This window comes from Bicyclus anynana, chromosome 17 (assembly GCF_947172395.1).
Source record: "Bicyclus anynana chromosome 17, ilBicAnyn1.1, whole genome shotgun sequence".
In the NCBI taxonomy this organism is placed as follows: Eukaryota; Metazoa; Arthropoda; class Insecta; order Lepidoptera; family Nymphalidae; genus Bicyclus; species Bicyclus anynana.
In genome coordinates, this window is record NC_069099.1 from 6555940 (window position 1) to 6570525 (window position 14586).

Consider the following 14586-nt stretch of genomic DNA (forward strand, 5'->3'; position numbering starts at 1 on the left):
GGTTAAAGGTACACAAAATCAAGAAGTAGTAAAACCCTTCATGGCACTTCTCTTCTAGGAAAATTCTGTATTCATGCTTACTTCTGAAACTAAGCAATGCTGTTCTGTTTCGGTCTGGAGTGTTAAAGGCACACAAAATAAAGAAGTTGTAACAATTTATGCATGACAGTGCTTATCCAGGAAAAGTCTGGACGAGCACTGTCATGCACAGCACTGGGTACTGCATTTTAAATCCATTTAAGCCTCCGAGGTAAGGAACCTATGCCGATAGGTGATGAGTTTGTACTAACTCCTAACACAGTCTTAGCGACTAACAAAAGAGGCATGGGAATATTTGGCATATTTTGTGAAAATAATTATGGAAAATATTTTCTTTTTGAAAATGTCTTGTTCTGGTGGATTGCACTTTAAAATCCAACGATCTTATATGTTAAAATATTAATTTCAACTTAAAATCAGATAATTTTTGTTTATAACCGTCAAAACGTTACCTAAACCTTCACGGAAGATCAGATGTCCTCACAAACATAGCAATATACTGAGTGGAGGCCCTTTTAGGATCACATCATGTTATTTGACTAGACATAACTGCATAAATGAAACATAAGCGAACAAAGAAAATAAATTAGAAAATGTATCCTTAGTTTTGTCATAGAGTAAAATAAAGAGCATGTAAAGTCAGTCTTTTGCTATCTGAACTGTCAAGACTCCGCGACTCGGAAAATGGAAAACAAAGCTTGCACCATAGTGTAGCGGTTTTGGACTTTTGTGAAATAATTCGCCGTTTGTCCATATCTATTTTATAAACTCAAACTCTTTTGAGTATGACAGAACTCTTTTCAATATAAACTCAAACTCTTTTGAGTATGAGTTTTTGTTGACCTATTCAAATTAACCGCATAAACAGAACTCATGAGGTCTGATTCGTTAGTTTTTGTTTATTCTTAAATTAAATGTGTTAAATACCTAATAAGCAAACTTTAAATAAAACTGCAAAAGTCCAAATAACCATTTCCTAATTTTAAATTTATTACCAATTATGTTTTACTTATTAAGTGTATATTTTATTTTTGTTTAACTATAATTTATTTTAGTTTTTTTTTTCGATCGATCGTTAAGTTATAAATACCAAGGCGCGATGCTTTAGCATTTTATATATTGTGGTTGTAATTCTCAGTTTACTTTTAATATTTTTCAAAAAGACGATTTGTAAGTGCTTGAAAATCCGAGTTCAATTACATTATATACCTACATTTGACGCATAGTTATCTTTGACGGTCTCCGTGTCGCAGTGGTATATGCGGTTGAATTACAAGATAGAGGACCTGGGTTCGATCACCAGCTGGGACGATTGAGATTTTCTTAATTGGTCTGGCTGGTGGTAGGCTTCGGCCGTGGCTAGTACCACTCTACCCTCAAAGACGTACCGCCATCCGATACGATGTCGTGTAGAAACTGAAATTGGTGAGGATTTTTATCCTACGCCTAACAAGTTAGCTCGCCCATATTAGATAGTATCATCACTTACCATCAGGTGAGATTGCATTCAATGGCTAACTTGTAAGGAATAAAAAAAACATACATACATACCTACAGGCGTTGCTATTAAACGCGTTATAAAGGACTGAACTCCAGTTATCAGTTATGATACAATATTTTTTTCTCGGAAATCATCTTAATATCTAAGATCTCGTAAACATGACTCCAGATACCGAGGCTTGGTGACAAGTCACAAGTGGCGGCTTCAGATCGAGTTCGCTCTCCGCTACTATGGCCGCCTCCTCATCTCGAGGGCTCTTAATTCTTCACAGGACAGATTTTTACGGTTCGCTGCTCGGTATATAGGTTACCGATCCTTATTTTATTCTTATTTTTTTCTTATCTTTAAGGATATCTTGGTATTAAAAAGCATTTACTTTTTTTTTTAATTTTTTCGTCACTTAATGCGTTCATAGATCCGGATCGTAAATTTCGGATGCATCGCATCAAACGGATTGTAGTACTATTTGTATAGAAAGTAATACAAGTACGTCCACTGATCCGCATCGGAGGTATTGGCCTTATTAGTAACTATGGGCCTTATTAGAAAGCTCAAAGTCACTCAGCGGGCGGGCGAGCAAGCTATGCTTGGAGTTTCTCTGCGTGATCGAATCAGGAATGAGGAGATCCGTAGACGAATCAAAGTCACTGACATTGCTCAGCGGGTCACGAAGCTGAAGTTGCAATGGGCAGGCCACGTAGTTCGAAGAGCTGATGGACGTTGGGGTCCCTAGGTGCTGGAATGGCGATCCTGCACCGGAAAGCGCAGTGTTGGTCGACCCTCCACTAGGGGGACCGAGGATATCAAGTGAATTGCAGGGAATCGCTGGATGCTGGCGGCTCGGCGACTTGGAGGTCCATGTAAGAGGCCTATGTCCAGCAGTGGACGTCTATCGGCTGATAAGGTAAGGTAAGGTAAGGTTGATGCTTCCGATACGTACGATGCGGATAAGCCTACGTTTAAAGACTATTATTTTCTAGGACAATTTACTATTTCTTAAATAAATACAACAGACTTTAAAAACAGAAACTTAGGTACACAGGAAACTAAAAAGCGAAAAGTAGCATTATAATATTATCTACCTACGGGTCAGTTTGAAGTCGCTAATAAAAAATAAAAAAATCCTCAATAGTTCCACGGTTTAGGGCCCAGAAGTCCTGGGTTCGATCTCTGTCCACTAAACTACTGTCGTCCACACGAGTAGTAGAATTTTTGCCGCCATTCCCAGCACCTGGGATCTCAACGTCCATCGGCTTTTCGGATTACGTATGCAAGTAACCATGTAAAAATTCAAAATTCATTTATTTCAATGCTTAGTTTACAAGCACTTATGAAAAGTCAGGATTATGTCATAATTTAATTTAATCTAATAGTGGTAAGAATAGTCGAAAACTTAAAATTAAAGTTACGAGGGTTCCAAATGCGCCTTGGTCCAAGAAGAGCCCACAATAAACTATGTAAGCAAATGAATCTACAGAACTCTTAATAAGACGATTTATTTTACGAGTAGCTTACCTATTTTATGATAGTCTTATATTAATTGTGAATTAGGTACTTTAATGAATATTTACAATCATTACTATAATTGTATTATTGTCTTCCTCGTCTGAAAAGCAAAGTATTTTATAAATTGTTAAACTTTCTCTCTTTTCGCTTGTTTTCCTTAATTTGAGTTTTTATTGTCAAAGAAAAGTTTTTTAATCTCACAATTTCATTAATCAAGTAATTTCATTTACGCTTTAAGTCTATTTGAGAATCGAGGTTTAAGGGTAGTAACGAAAATCTAATTAAACTTGACACTTTCACAGATTAAAGTGAAAAAATGTGATAATACTCGTGGCTGAGTAAAATAATTTTATTTAATTAAAAAACGCTTTTAACAAACACTCTTTGAATTTTGATTGAAACACAGCTAAATGTCCGTTTATATCTACAGACATTTAACGTGCCAGACACGTGCCGTGGCAGACAAAATAATATTCTTCTATACAGTGTTTATTAGCGTATTCGTATTTATATCTATCGTAACGCAGCCGCGCAGACGTTGACAGACACGGGCCGCGCCCGGCTAGTATTCGCGGAAAAAGTATTTTGTCTGTGCGGTTCATGTCTGTAGAGAACTTTTCATGAAACTTGTACTAAAATTGACAGCACCTTACACAAACGACAATAAGACCGCCATTACCAAATTACAATGAGCGCCATTTAGACATTAACTTCTTTCATGAAAAGGATGTGTCTCTAGCTACCTGCTGGGCAGTGTGAATAGACTCTGTCTGTGGGTGTCTGCCACGCTACTTGTCTGTGACGCACTGTGTCTGTAGGTATAAACGGACCTTACGCGGCGCGTTTGGAACCCTCGTAACTTTAATTTTAAGTTTTCGAATTGAATTATCACCATTATCTAATAATCATTGCCTGACGTTTCAAAGTGCTAGTAAGCTAAGCCTAATTAAAATAAATGAATTTTAAGTTCGGATTTGATTCTGACTCTGTGTGATTGAATCCGCAGAAGAACTAAAGTCACCGACATAGCTCAACGTGTCGCGAAGCTGAAGTGGCAATGGGCGGGGCACATAGTTCGAAGAGCCGATGGTCGTTGGGGTCCCAAGGTGCTGGAATGGCGACCCCGCACTAGAAAGCGCAGTGTTGGTTGACCCCCTTACCAGGTGGACTGACGACATCAAGCGAGTCGCAGGTATTCGCTGGATGCAGTTGGCTCAGTATCGTGATGTTTGAAAGTCTCTACAAAAGGCCTATGTCCTGCAGAGGACGTCCATCGGCTGACATGATGATGATGATGAAGTTCGGACTTTACCTTCATAACCTTTTGCCTACGCCGTAGTCGAGTAAAAATAATCTACCGAGCCAAGCTCAGTCAAACATTTTATTTGTATTTTTCCAACCGAGAAACGAATTCGCGATTAAATAACACGCGTACGAAAGGTTTTTATATAAAGTTTAAAAAGCGAAAATTTAGTTAATTTTTACATGCATAGCACAAATTGAAATATGTCGAATAGATTTTAAACATTTTCAAACTTCACAGCGCTGGTAAATGGTTAAACGTGTTTCGTGGAAAATAAACAACGCTAAAATATTTCGGAATTATTTTTGAAAGCCTTTGAAAAAAGTTAGGTAACTTCAACACGCGAAACTAAATCATTCGTTTTTTTTTTCATTTTCTCTGGGATTTTAAAAGCGGTTAAAATAAAAATATACAAATCAAATACAAATAGCTGAAATAAAACGAAAATAAAATGTAGTTTCCTCTAGGACACGATGATGATATTCTGTTAATATATCTTCACAAAGAAAACAATTATAAATGAGTTCAAGAATGGAATATGGAGTGAATAACATTCTTTATATTATTAAGATCTTTAAGATGCTGTATTTTATACATAGACAATAATAGAGGATCTGGACTTTTTTTTAAACCAGAGGCGTTGATTAAAGGTTTTGTAAATATAAAACAGTAAAATAAGAAATAAATAATAAGTATGTATATTCATCACTATCGACCCATATTCGACTCACTGCTGAGCTCGAGTCTCTTCTTAAAATGAGAGGGGTTAGGCCAATAGTCCACCGCGCTGTCCCAATGCGGATTGGCAAACTTGCATGCGCAGAGAATTAAGAAAATTCTCTGGTGCACACATCTGAAAACCTGGAGGTGCATGCCGCGGACCGGATTCGAACCCACACCCTCCGGAATCGGGGGCGGGGGTCATATCCACTGGGCTATACGCAGTATGTATATTACATGTTTTTAAATGGCTTACTGCAAACTGTATTAGGTATTGTTATAGTAGACTTTTTTTATTTTGTTTCAGAAGTTATAACAGTGCTTTATATATATGTAGGTTTATACCTATGTAAACTAAAAATCGTAAGCTATCTTAACGTCCCTCGTATCCAGTCGCTGATATATTTGAATTTTTCAAGCTATTAAAACAATGCTAATTGGAAATTTCAAGTATAAGTTTACACAGAGTTTTATCAGAGTTGTGATATAGATAGTACCTAAGATTTAAAATTCATTTTACACTGACATTAAAGTATATGTCTATCAAATTCGCTTCCTTGAAAGGGATTAAAGGAAAATTGGGAAAACAGATAATTTCCTTTCACCATCCAAAAAGGCCTGCCAAAAGTTTTAAGATTTATGACTTTGAAGCTGTCAAGTTATCCCGTCTCTTCGAACGATCTCTATTTACTTTTCTACGCAACTTTTCTAGGTAACTCACTTCTATTAAAAAAAGTTCGGATAGACATGCGAGTTTTTGTCAGATAAATAACGGTTATAGAGGTCTGCCCCCTAGCCAAGTTGCACGTCGATTCTCTTTCTACGATCGCTAACGCTTCGAAAACTAGAGAGATGTATGGGAATGGCATTTGCTATCGACAAGTCACGTGATCAAGATCTGTCATTCCCATACATTTTTCTAGTTTTCGAAGCGTTAGCGATCGTAGAAAGAGAATCGAAGTAGCACTTGGCTAGGGGGGCTGAATAGAATAAGATGATGCTAGTAGCTATCAACCATCCAATAAGCTCACGACTTTTTAAATTCTTTACAAGTTAGCCCTTGACTACAATCTCACTTACACTATTGGTAAGTGATGATGCAGTCTAAAATGGAAGCGACCTAACTTGTTAGGAGTAGGATGAAAATCCACACCCCTGTCCAAACCGTCAAATGTAACATGGTAGTAAATTGTGCCACTTCTAATCGTAGAACATACAAGAAAAATATAAACAAGCCTCAAGAATTTAATATAAGAAAAGAAACAGGACACGGTGGGCTGAATAGCAGAGGCTTAAGGTATTTTTATCGAGGGTCCATCTTTATTTTATGAAAATGTTTACAAACTAAATGTAACAGTTTATTACGGTGGGTAAGCTTAACGGTAAGTTATTTTAAAATAGAAATGTTTTATTATAAAGGCAACGTGAAGATTGTCTTTTTTTACATGGAGAAATCCTCATGGATGATGTAGTGTTTGTGTCTACTAAATAGACAATAAAATGTGCCCCTCCTATCGCCACTTCAGCTTCACAACTCGTTGAGCTATGTCGGTGACGTAGGGTTCTTCTGCGGATCTCCTCATTTCTGATTCGATCACGCAGAGATTCTCTTAATATCCATAGCTCATTCTTGAGCTTGAGCTTTTTTATAGCTATCTATTTACTAGACACAAACACTACAGATGCCTTCTCACCAAAAAGCCTCAATAGCTCAACGGTAAGAGCGGTCGGACTCATCACCCAAGGGGTGGTAGTTCGATCCTCGCCCCGTTGGTTTATTGTCGTACCCACTCCTAGCACAGTCTTTCCCGACTAGTTGGAGGGAAATGGGAATATTAGTCATATTATAAAAAAAAGATATGGCAAATATTCTTAAAAAAAAAAAGGTTATGCCCTCTTACAGACTAAAACCATATTATGTTCCAACTTGTCACCTCATAGCTGGGCTACGGGAAAGTTTCACAAAATACCTCAACTCAACCTGATTGACTTCTTTGAGGCACTTGGACCCACAGAAAGACTCAACCAACTCTAGAACTCCGGTAGGCGACTCAATAGTCAAAACGTATATTGTGGACCCAGGATCACACATACCTACCTCCAGTGGCGCGCTTTTCATAGATACAAAAATGCAATTTCTATCCTAAGGACTCAATACAAACCTATGCTGGACCACAGAATACATAGTTTAGGACAAGGAATTTCCAATTTTTACTTAAAGTTTAAAAAAGCATACTCTAGTTAAAAACGTGTTGCACGCCATTGCATAGTTCTCTTTTTAAAGGTTTGCCAGCCTTTGCTCCTACCATAGATACGAAAGGTAGCCAATTATTAATTTTGGACTGTGGTAGCTTTATGACGTAGCAAATTTCAAGGTTCCATAACCCATTTTCCCCATTCCGTTTTTTAATAACTAGCGGACGCCTGTGACTTCATCCACCTTAATCAGGCCTTATCGCAAAATCCGTTCTCAGCAAATATCTACTAACTATAGACTACTTTCCTGCCGATTTTCATTTTTGTACGTCTAACAGTTTTTTTTCGAGATTTCGTGATGACGTTTCGCATTTATATAAAAACTAGCTAACTCCGCGTTTCACCTTGTTTCCATTCCCGTAGGAATATGGGGATAATATACTTATAGCCTATAGCTTCCCTAGATATCGAACATTGAAAGAATTGTTCAAATCGGACCATCCTGAGGTTGATTCAAACAAACAAACCAACTCTTCAGCTATATAATATTAGTATAGATCTTATTGAATACGACTGATCAATTTTATTAGTCAATAATTTCCTGTAACTTGGGCCCAATATAATGACCTACATAACAACAAAAATTATGCACAAACGCTTTTAACTTTGATGAAAAAAGTGTTCAAGTTACCCACACGCTAACGAGGTCGGTAAAGCTGGCCGTGTTACATGAATGGAAATTAAATACAAGTTCTTCATACGTAACAAACTCATTTCGTTAGCTTGCAAAGTAACAACTATAACAACATAGTTTTTTGCCTTTTCACCCTTTGAGCTTCTGATTATTTATATAGTAAACCGTGGTTTCACCCGCACAGTTCCCCTTTTCATGAGAATACCTAAACGCGTTTGTGTGTGTAAACTTCATCAAAATATTAATTGATTATGAAACACGGCTAAAACTCACGTGATATTACGTCGTAGTATGCCCGACTAGTTTCGAACCCATACGGGGCCCTTAGTCATGAGCTGGTTCTTGCATCGCGGCACGTATGGGTTCGAAACTAATCGGGCATACTCCGGCGTAATATCACGTGAGTTTTAGCCGTGTTTCATAATCAATTAATATGAATAACACTCACGATAGTTTGAATTCATCAAAATAGTTTAAAAGATCTAAGCAATCAACGAAGCGAAGGACAAACGAAGCGACTTCATTTTATATATGTAACGATATCAAAGCGCTATAGAAGAAGTATATATGTCGGCGGAGCAGACTAAATTATACTTCTGTTAACGGAGGAGCTGTAGCCTCAGAGCAGGTTCTAAGCTTTACGTGTCAAGGATGGCAGATACACAAAGTGACACTATCGATGGTTACCGGAACGACCGCTTAACTTACTAATACAGTTCTACCCTCTAGCTACAATATTGATTAAGTACAGCGCTGATGCTATCACATGTAAACCAGGGTTATCTATCATAGGGCAGGTAGTCAAGCACGAGCGAGATTACGGGCTGGCAACCGCTAGTAGCAGGATTAAAGACGTCTTTTATAACCTGTTAATGCTGTCCTTCCTCGCCCGTGTTGCCTTCCAGCCAAGTAACTAACAATGCAATGTTATTCTAATGGCCTCACTATACGGATAACTGACTCACCCAATTCCTTAACTTACTGCTAAACAGACTAGATCCAGCTAAAACGTTCAACTGAATACACTTGAAATCTACCGCGAGCTCTCTCAGAGATCGTCAACTGACAGATGTCTCAAGACAAACTGTCAGATAAACGACACGTACTCCTTGACGTTTCTAACAGATATCGCTACCTAATTAATGTAAGATGGCGCTACTATCTAATCCTCCGACATATACATATAATAATTTTTTAACTTTTCAGACGGTGTAAGATTCAGCGAACAACGGATTTGGCACCAGAATAATTTGTACAGAGACTGTACGAGTATCTAGAGAAAATGGACAACGGAAATTTTAAGCGTGTCCAATCCTATTCAGCAACAAAGTTTCGCTTAAAATCCAATATAAGAGTTAAAGAAACTATTGAGGTTGCCGAAAACTTTCCAAAGAACACTATACGAAGACGGAATTCTTGAGTGAAACTTGGAGTATCTTTTAATGTAGAGATGTGAGGTCCTCGTAACTTTTTCCGTGTACGTAATCTAAGTTTATTTGTAGGGCTTTCGATGTCACATTTTAAATTTATAAGGAAAACCAAGTAAAAAGAAAATGCTATGTTTTAGCTATGTTTCACGATGCGTTGAATGAACAAGTTCATGGTAGAAACCGATGTTATTTTAGCAATTTATACACACATACTCGTATCTAAGTGAAATACCTTTTTAGCAGACTCAAAGTGGATTACAAAAATAAGAAAACCAATGTCGAACAAAGGTCATGATTCACAATATTTTTGTCAGGACAACTTAACTAACAAATCAAACTGTAACCAAAATAAGACCCTAGAATGGTAGATAATGATCATGAGTGGAGTCTTGTGTATGTTGTATGTAGGGTTAAGGAAGTCCTTGACAGTTAACTAATACTTACCTTTTTCCACTCACATGTCACTCTCTCCGCCAATCCGAAAATCACCCATGAAGGGTTATCCAACAAACCGTACAGCGAGACTAGACCTAGAAACTAGAACTAGACCGTACGGCCTTATATCGCCAGTCGTTCCCGCCAACCGATCGCTACCCCTCTCCAACTCCCTACTCTTTACGGAAACAAGCCGCGCCACCTAGCGTCGGCACTTGCCAACGCGAGATCGAGCGACGTTATATCCGTCTCAGATTACTATTTCCTACAAACTTTCTGGCGTGTTGTTAGCGCTGTGGATGTCGATAGAGGACCTGGGTTTGATTCCCAGCTTCGGTTAGTAAGGATTTTAAAACTTAGGTACAATAGGATTTTATAAGCTCAGGTCTAGCCACGTGGTATTTTTGGCTAATAAGCTAGTTGTAGCATTGGCTTACCATCGTACTTTCAATCGATTTAACGTTCCGGCAAGTTGCTGCGTAGAAACTGCGAACCGTAGAAAAAAGGTATGAGAAGAATAAACTCAAGACAAGAGTGAATAGGCATTTTCTAGGCAAGCGCACTCAAACTTAGACCTCATAATTGCTTTCCACCAGGTATGATTGTAGTCAAGCGCAAGTCTATTTAGAATAAAAAAAAACTTCCGAGTACGTTAGTTTTTTATCTTCGGATAGAAAAATGCAGCCTTATAAGTATTATAATTAGTTATGTATTAATTTCCTTCATAAATTTAACTAATGGTAAACTTTATACTGACGAATTACACCTCCATTACGTGGACAGGTATCTAGATTAGCTTTCAATACTGTCATTGTGTAAAGAAATGGTCAACCCACACATTGTGACTAAAGTAGGTAAATTTTTGCTTTTTCTTACTCTACTTTTCACCGTGGAAAACAGGAGCCATGAGACTTTCTGCGTCAAATTAAAAGTTTGACTGTGGTGATAAAAATATTTTCTTCTCTCATTCCAAACCTTTTGCTTACAAAGATGTTACAAAGTAAATAATATCAATCGAGAAAAACATACGCATTTGTCAAATCTACGTCAAGATAAACGAATAGCGACTCATGGCGAGAAAAATACAAATGTTTTCTCACGCCAAGAGATTATTAATTACATTCTTTTTGAGATAAAAATATGATTTTCCTCTTAACGTAGGAGTTCGCCCGCAGTTTAAATAAGCTTTGGCCAAGTATAATAAATGGTGTTAGAATAAAGACGCGAATAGGAATTAAAAGACGCCGTGAAGTATTATTTGATTAATTAATTAATTTAATGGCATAAGAATTCTAATTGATGCTTATTAAATTTAGAAATACATAATGGATACTTTTATGTACCTACATTGGGTATTCGTTTGTTTAATTACTGGTACATTATTAAATAACGGTATAATGAAAATTAACAGAGTTTTGGGAAAATGCTTTATTTTAATCAGATGCGAAGTAAGTAGGCTTGACGAACTGATAACAATTGAAGACAAAAAAATACTAAGTTAATTACCAAAACCTATTGATATTCTTGGTTTGATAGAATTAGTGCAACCGTATTTTTTTTTAATATTTACAAGTTAGCCCTTGACTGCAATCACCACCAGATGGTTAGTGACGATGCAATCTAAGATGGAACTTGTTAGGAGTAAGATGAAAACCCACACCCCTTTCGGTTTCTAAACGACATCGTACTGGAACGCTAAATCGCTTGGAGGTACGTCTTTGCCGGTAGGGAGGTAACCACGGCCCACCAGCCTGGCCTGGACTAATTAAGAAAACCTCATCAGCTCTTGTAAATCCATCTTGTATGGAAGCCGTCAAGACGAGTATTTTTTAGAATTCTTCTATTCATGCCAAAATTTTTCAATTGTATTGTTTGTATAACTACATAACGTATAGATATTGCGGTGGAGGTATTTGGGTAGAGTAACATCTGGGCAGCGAGTTTGCGAAAGAAAGCCCACACAGCGGCGAACCTTTGAGCGGAAAAACGAAGACTTTTCTGAAACTGAAAAATTGTATATTGTTTTCACTTTTCAGGTCATGGTAGCTCAAAAAAGTAAAGTATTTCTGAAATAAAAACGGCCATTTTGTGGTGGGACTTGTATTTTTTATTTCATAGAGTGTGGAGTATAAAGTTTGATAAGCTTGCATAAGGTTGTTACCTAGGGTAGGCACTATTCGTACAAAATGTTCAAAATGGGAACTTCCTCACAGAATTGTACAAAATAAGAGAATACGGGTTCGATATGGGTCCTCAGGATAAGTAGTACATTTTTGTATCTCTGAAGTGCACGTAAGTAGCTACGATAATAGTCCAGAGGACGGTTATCGACCTCATGACCGAAAATGATGGATTTTGATTTGTTAGATTTGTCTCCGCCAAGAATAGCAGAATACATCATAAAAACAATGAAAACTCGACGAATAAATAATTATGAAAGATGAATAATTGTTGTTAAATGTTACTTTGTTTAGTACCTGACAAAAATTTATTGTCCATCCTGTCGAATACTGTTTGTGTAAGAAATACTGACAAATAATTAGCATTTACGCGTGCGTTCTTAAATTTATTTTGTGTAAATTAAAGTTTCTATTTCCGAAAACAATTTCTAAGATTTATTGTATAGGTTAACGAATGCGTAAATGTAGGCGTAGGATAGGGGTAGAGTAGGGTAGGTGAGGAGTAGGGTAGTGTAGGGTAGGGATAGGGATAGTGCACATAAGTCAAAGCGAAGCTTGACCGGGTCCGCTAGTTCTAAATAAATGGCATTCCAACTGGCTCTTGAAAAATACGTGAATCGTTAAAATTTATTTGATAGCGGCAAATGTATGTGCTAACGTTTTTTTATCTCTCAAAGGATTCCGTGGTGGAAACAATTTCTGTCCCAAGCAAGGAGCTGTTTTGCGGCGAGTAAACGTTTTCGACAATTTACTGGATTTTTGCCAATTCTCTTTGCGCGGACACTTCACATGCTATTTTATTAAAACATTTTATTTAGGTTTTATTAATATATACGTGTTGTTTTACTGGGAAAAGGTCTGGTAATTTAAAAATTAAAACAAGTATTGAATAGAAGAGGCGTTAACTTATTTAATTTAACTGTCGCCGTGCGGTTTCACCCGCGTGGTTCCCGTTACCGTAGGAATACGGCGATAATATATAGCCTTTCTCGATAAAAAGGCTATCTAACACTGAAATATTTTTTCAAATCGGACCAGTAGTTCCTGAGATTAGCGTTCAAACAAACAAATCAACAATTTATTTAATTTTGCCCGCTGTAATATTTTTGTAACTCTATGGTAAATTTATCCTGATTGACAGTTTAACGGTTACACTTCGATAGATTATAATATACCGAAAAATAACACTATGATCAGTTCACAATATAACGACATATTACAATATAGTGAGTGCGATTAAAAACGAACGTATTTTACAATTTAACGGTAACATATATAAAAGCGGAATCAGATTTTTTCTTCCTGGAAAAATCCATGTAATCCGCGAAGTTTGTATTAAACAGTAGTTCTCACGAACGTAGTCGCCGATGTGCGCTAGTAGGTATATTTTAGACAAAAACAACAGTAGGTACTTTATCAACGCTGTAGAACTGAAGCGGAATTTCCGCTTAGATTTGTCGAGTGGCTGGCGGAGCTCCTGAAATTACACGTGCTGAATATCCGCTAGATTCGTACGTAGCCTTGGCCTTACGATCAAAAAATGTGTGAAATTTGAACGGTAATATATTGATGGCAATAAAAATGATAACCCGATAAATGGTTAATATTTTATTTCCAAGCTTAGCTTACCTATTTTACCCTAACTATGCTAAGCTGATCGGCTCCTATAGTATCAGCTATGCGACTCGTTGAGCTACATCAGTGGCTATCTCTTCTACGAAATTAATAGTTGGGATCGGTATAGTTTAAAATGTGTAATATATAAAAATACTGTGATTTTTATCAGAAATTTATATAAATCCAAAGAGTGTAAGCTTACAGTGATGTTGAAAGGTTTTCATTTAAAAAAAACCGTCCATTAAAATATGAAATAGGGATGAAAAGTTTTAAATAGGAATCGGGATTAACGAATCTACCCACATTCTTTAAATTTTAATCATGGAGCATTAATAGTTATATATGAAATCGAAAATATTATTGAAATGAAATTTTGTATCACTACAGAATATGTGCATTTAAAATTCGCAATATCATTTTCAATGGATTATGGTAATATTTACACGGTTTCGTATTATTCAAATTGAGCGATTACAATTTTGATTAAATAGGTAAAATGGTTTTAAAAAAAATCTGTTAAAGGGTTTTAAAAAAAATCCTACTTTCCCTGGGCACTAATCAAAGCCCACATATTTAAACATTCTACCTGATTCTGTATTAGACTTGATATAAAAGATTTACATATTTTTTCCTATTCAAAATTCAAGTGGGGTGTAAGGGGGAGGTTAGTACCAGTCAGTCTCCCCAACTGCTAACCTCACCTGCTCGTGCACCCTGCAGCTGGACCAACGAGGCTCTGGCGACCGATTAATGGCGATATATCCATCATTTCAATTCGGCTAGACTTCACAAGTACAACAGACCAGTGTCGGGCAGCAGCGACACTGGTGCGAGAAGTCTAGAACTGCGAATGACCAACCCGCATGGCCATTTATGGGCATAAAACCTCATGGATAAAGCAAAAACTAATACTAAATAGGTATCAGATTTTTATTTTAAAGCTAACTACGGTCCATTCGTGTATT